Genomic DNA, 6,070 nt, shown 5'->3' with positions numbered 1-6,070 from the left:
CCGCCATTCTCCTGCCTCAGCCTCCCCAGTAGCTGGGGCTACAGGCGCCCGCCACGTCGCCCGGCTAGTTTTTTGTATTTTTTAGTAGAGACGGGGTTTCACCTTGTTAGCCAGGATGGTCTCGATCTCCTGACCTCATGATCCGCCCGTCTCGGCCTCCCAAAGTGCTGGGATTACAGGCTTGAGCCACCGCGCCCGGCCAGGTCAGCTTTTTTTTCTTTTTCGAGACCAGGTCTCACTCTGTCACCCAGGCTGGAGTGCAGTGGCGCCATCATGGCTCACTGCAACCTTGAACTCCAAGGGGTCAGGTGATCCTTCCACCTCAGACTCCTGGGTAGCTGGGACTACAGGTGTGCACCACCACGCCCAGTTAATTTTTTGTATTTTTTGTAGAGACAGCGTTTTGCCACGTTGCTCAGGCTGGAGACTTATTATCTCTAAAATGACATAAAAATCCATTGTTCAGCTAGAGGTTCACATGTGATCCTTTATTTCTCCTGCTTCCTTATCCTCTACATACCATAATGGGTCTCAAATCCATCCACTTCTCATTCCCATTGCTACTATCCTAGTGAAGCTTCTTAATTTACATCTCCCATCAGTTTTACTCCCTTCCATTCGTTACAGTATAGCCACAAGTGATCTTGCAGAAATGCAAATCTGATTATGTTGCTTTCAAAATATAACCCAGTAGTAATTTCCCAACTCTAACATAACTTGGAATGCAATTAAAAGTGAGTGGAGAAAAACAAATGAGAGATGAGGACATACAGTTAGTAAATATAAATTACTCTTGATTATGGGGAAAACTGGAATATCTAGAGAAGAATCTAGGGTACAGGAAAGGGCTTTTATTTGTTTTTTATGTATGAGTGTTTTCATCTTTTTTTTTTCTTGCTCTGGATTTTTGCCAGTCTGGCAGGTGAGAAATGGAATCTCCGGGTAGTTTTTTTGTTTGTTTGTTTGTTTGTTTTGAGATGGAGTCTCGCTCTGTCGCCCAGGCTGGAGTGAAGTGGCACGATCTCAGCTCACTGCAAACTCCGCCTCCTGGGTTCACGCCATTCTCCTGCCTCAGCCTCCCGAGTAGCTGGGACTACAGGCGCCCGCCACCTCGCCCGGCTAGTTTTTTTGTTTGTTTGTTTGTTTGTTTTGAGATGGAGTCTCGCTCTGTCGCCCAGGCTGGAGTGAAGTGGCACGATCTCAGCTCACTGCAAACTCCGCCTCCTGGGTTCACGCCATTCTCCTGCCTCAGCCTCCCGAGTAGCTGGGACTACAGGCGCCCGCCACCTCGCCCGGCTAGTTTTTTTTTGTATTTTTTAGTAGAGACGGAGTTTCACCATGTTAGCCAGGATGGTCTCGATCTCCTGACCTCGTGATCCGCCCGTCTCGGCCTCCCAGAAGTGCTGGGATTACAGGCGTGAGCCACCATGCCCGCCCTACTCCATGTAGTTTTAATGTGAGCATATTTTTATGTTCAAAATCACATTTTAATAAGTTGATGATAGCAAACCTGCATTGACATTTAAAGAAGGCAGGCCAAGCATGGTGGCTCATGTTTGTAATCCCAGCAGTTTGTAAGGCCAAGGCGGGAGAATCATTTGGGTGCAGAAGTTTGAGACCAGCCTGGGCAACATAGTGAAACCCCATCTCTATAAAAATTTTTAGCCCTCACTCACCAGTGACGACCTGTCTCGCTGCGCGCACGCCCTGCCACCGCCCCACAGAAATGCTTTGGTTACCTACAGTCTTTAGATGAGACCAGTGTCCAGGGTACTGACTCCTCATCTCACTCGGGCTTATGCCAAAGATGTAAAATTTGGTGCAGATGCCCGAGCCTTAATGCTTCAAGGTGCAGACCTTTTAGCCGATGCTGTAGCCGTTACAATGGGGCCAAAGGGGAGAACAGTGATTATTGAGCAGAGCTAGGGAAGTCCCAGAGTAACAAAAGATGGTGTGACTGTTGCAAAGTCAATTGACTTAAAGGATAAATATAAAAACATTGGAGCTAAACTTGTTCAAGATGTTGCCAATAACACAAATGAAGAGGCTGGGGATGGCACTACCACTGCTACTGTACTGGCACGCTCTATAGCCAAGGAAGGCTTTAAGAAGATTAGCAAAGGTGCTAATCCAGTGGAAATCAGGAGAGGTGTGATGTTAGCTGTTGATGCTATAATTGTTGAACTTAAAAAGCAGTTTAAACCTGTGACGACCCCTGAAGAAATTGCACAGATTGCTACGATTTCTGCAAACGGAGACAAAGAAATTGGCAATATAATCTCTGGTGCAATGAAAAAGGCTGGAAGAAAGGGTGTCATCACAGTAAAGGATGGAAAAACACTGAATGATGAATTATAGATTATTGAAGGTATGACGTTTGATCTAGGCTTTCTCCATACTTTATTAATACATCAAAAGGTCAGAAATGTGAATTCCAGGATGCCAATGTTCTGTTCAGTGAAAAGAAAATTTCTGGCCGGGCGCGGTGGCTCAAGCCTGTAATCCCAGCACTTTGGGAGGCCGAGACGGGCGGATCACGAGGTCAGGAGATTGAGACCATCCTGGCTAACACGGTGAAACCCCGTCTCTACTAAAAAATACAAAAAACTAGCCAGTCGAGGTGGCGGGCGCCTGTAGTCCCAGCTACTCGGAGGCTGAGACAGGAGAATGGCGTAAACCTGGGAGGCGGAGCTTGCAGTGAGCTGAGAACCGGCCACTGCACTCCAGGCTGGGCGACAGAGTGAGACTCTGTCTCAAAAAAAAAAAAAAAAAGAATATTTCTAGTGTCCAGTCCATTGTACCTGCTCTTGAAATTGCCACTGCTCACCGTAAGCCTTTGGTCATAATTGCTGAAGACATTGATGGAAAAGCTCTAAGTACACTCGTCTTGAACAAGCTAAAGGTTGGTCTTCAGGTTGTGGCAATCAAGACTCCAGGGTAGGCCGGGCGCGGTGGCTCAAGCCTGTAATCCTAGCACTTTGGGAGGCCGAGACGGGCGGATCACGAGGTCAGGAGATCAAGACCATCCTGGCTAACACGGTGAAACCCCGTCTCTACTAAAAAAATACAAAAATCTAGCCGGGCGAGGTGGCGGCGCCTGTAGTCCCAGCTACTCCGGAGGCTGAGGCAGGAGAATGGTGTAAACCCGGGAGGCGGAGCTTGCAGTGAGCTGAGATCCGGCCACTGCACTCCAGCCCAGGCGACAGAGCGAGACTCCGTCTCAAAAAAAAAAAAGACTCCAGGGTTTGGTGACAATAGAAAGAACCAGCTTAAAGGTATGGCTATTGCTACTGGTGGTGCAGTGTTTGGAGAAGAGGAGTTAACTGTAAATCTTGAAGACGTTCAGTCTCATGACTTAGGAAACGTTGGAGAGGTCATTGTGACTAAAGACGATGCCATGCTCTTAGAAGGAAAAGGTGACAAAGCTCAAATTGAAAAAATGTATTCAAGAAACCATTGAGCAGTTAGATGTCACAACTAGTGAATATGAAAAGGAAAAACTGAATGAACGGCTGGCAAAACTTTCAGATGGAGTAGCTGTGCTGAAGGTCGGTGGGACAAGTGATGTTGAAGTGAATGAAAAGAAAGAGAGTTCAGATGCCCTTAATGCTACAAGAACTGCTGTTGAAGAAGGCATTGTATTGGGGAGGGTTGTGCCCTGCTTCAATGCATTCCAGCCTTGGACTCATTGACTCTAGCTGATAAAGATCAAAAAATTGGTATAGAAATTATTAAAAGAACACTCAAAATTCCAGCAATGACCATTGCTAAGAATGCAGGAAGGATCTTTGATAGTTGAGAAAATTATGCAAAGTTCCTCAGAAGTTGGTTATATGCTGTGGTTGGAGATTTTGTGAATATGGTGGAAAGGGGAATTATTGACCCAACAAAGGCTGTGAGAACTGCTTTACTGGATGCTGCTGGTGTGGCCACTCTCTTAACTACAACAGAAGTTGTAGTCACAGAAATTCCTAAAGAAGAGAAGGACCCTGGAACGGGTGCAATGGGTGGAATGGGAGGTGGTATGGGAGGTGGCATGTTCTAACTCCTAGACTAGTGCTTTACCTTTATTAATGAACTGTGACAGGAAACCCAAGGCAGTAACTTCAGAGAAATCAGTTGGAGAAAATGAAGGAAAAGGCTGGCTGAAAATCACTATAACCATCAGTTACTGGTTTCAGTTGACAAAATATATAATGGTTTACTGCTGTCAGTGTCCATGCCTCCAGATAATTTATTTACTTTTTTCACAATACATAGTCCTTGTATTTAGGTACATTATGAGACACACTTACTTTTTCTCTACATTTAGCACATCAGCATAGAAATGTGATGAATTAATCTCCTAGTGATATAAAGTAAGAAGTAATGCACTGCAATAAAATATCACATGTGACAGGACACCAAGCGGGGTTTTGTTAGGAGGTGGGGAGGAGAATGGTACAAAGCTGAATCAGGCAAGGTCCCTACCCTTCATCAGCTTACAATTTAGTTGGAGAGTTAAGGCAATTTAAGAGTGAAATCGATTCCATAATACATGAGCTGTTACAAGGCTGCCTGTGATTAACTTCCAAATGGGTAATCCAGTCAATGAAGACTGAGCTCAAAGGCAAGAGACTTCAGTGTGGACTGGGAAGGCTTCATTTCTTAGTTGACTTCTCAGAAAGTTGCTTCCTTGCCTCCTGGTATTAGCCTTTTATTTTGTATTTTTGAATAAAAACATTTGCATATTCCTGATACTGGGTACAAGAGCCATGTACCAATGTACTGCTTTCAACTTAAGTCACTGAGGCATTTTTACTACTCTTCTGTCAAAATCAGGATTTTAGTGCTTGCCACCACCTGATGAGAAGTTAAGCAGCCTTTCTGTGGAGAATGAGAATAATTGTATACAAAGTAGAGAAATATCCAATTATGTGACAACCTTTGTGTAATAAAAATTTGTTTAAAGTTAATTTTTTTTAAATTAGTTAGGCATGGTGGCATGTGCCTGTAGTCCCAGCTACTCAGGAGGCAGGGGTGGGAGGATCAGTTGAGCCCAGGATGTAAAGGCTGAGGCATAATCAAGGCACTTCAGCCTGGGCAACAGAGCAAGACCCTGTCTCAAAAAAAAAAATTGTCTTTAGCAATCTAAAATTTGACGAGTTTGCTTTGATTCTCTAGTTGCATAACCTGATTCTCTAGTTCATAACCTGATCTACCCACTGCAAATTCTATACTTTCTTTTCCCAGGATTTGCTAAAGGAGGCACAACCCGTTTTAACCAGGAGATGGCAGTGTTTCTCTTACTGTTATATTTATTGGGCGCTCACTTTCCCATGGAAGGTGAAATACTTAAAGTGAAATTGTATTCTTTCAGTGAATAATCTTGAGTTAAATTATGTTTAGCTGTTAATGATAATAAGATTAGTAAAGTTGGTGCCTGCCTTCTAGGAGTTGACAATCTAGCTTCTAGGAGTTGACAATCTAGCTTCTAGGAGTTGACAATCTAGGAGCAAGAGGTGGAGGTGGAACTGTGAAGCAGAGTCAAAGAATAGCCTAAAAAGGCCGGCTGTGGTGGCTCACACCTGTAATCCCAGCACTTTGGGAGTCTGGGGCAGGCAGATAACTTGAGGTCAGAAGTTCAAGACCAGCCTGGCCAACATGGTGAAACCCCATCTCTACTAAAGATACGAGAATTAGCCAGGCATGGTGATGTGCACCTGTAATCCCAGCTACTGGGGAGGCTGAGGCAGGAGAATTGTTTGCACCTGGGAGGCAAAGGCTGCATGAGTCGAGATTGTGCCGCAGCACTCCAGCCTGGGCGACAGAGCAATATTCTGTCTCAAAAAAAAAAAAAAGCCTATGAAAATTTCAAACAAAATGTTACAAGAATACAAATTTGTAATTGACCTCTTGATGTGATGTCTTTAACGGCAGTTTAACTTTAGCCTACAGGTGAGAGTGGGCTTACTCCACTGTTAGGAGACACAGGTAAGTTCAAGCTGTCTGACTTCCAAGACACAAAAATAGGCAATAAAAAGAAAATCAGGCCAGGCATGGTGGCTCATACTTGTAATCCCAGCACTTT

The 6,070-nt window shown here is 44.6% G+C and overlaps 1 pseudogene across 1 annotated transcript; it reads left to right on the top strand.

Moving 5' to 3' along the window:
* Nucleotides 1-1,726: 1,726 nt before the first annotated feature.
* Nucleotides 1,727-4,235, top strand: LOC117089925 (annotated as a pseudogene). Its single transcript, XR_004439804.1, has 3 exons — nucleotides 1,727-2,485; nucleotides 2,785-2,951; nucleotides 3,243-4,235. The product of XR_004439804.1 is annotated as a 60 kDa heat shock protein, mitochondrial-like (transcript).
* The last annotated feature ends 1,835 nt before the right edge of the window (nucleotides 4,236-6,070 follow it).

Source organism: Trachypithecus francoisi, unplaced genomic scaffold, assembly GCF_009764315.1.
Source record: "Trachypithecus francoisi isolate TF-2019V2 unplaced genomic scaffold, Tfra_2.0 Lachesis_group11, whole genome shotgun sequence".
In the NCBI taxonomy this organism is placed as follows: Eukaryota; Metazoa; Chordata; class Mammalia; order Primates; family Cercopithecidae; genus Trachypithecus; species Trachypithecus francoisi.
This window is presented reverse-complemented; position numbering and strand designations above follow the sequence as displayed.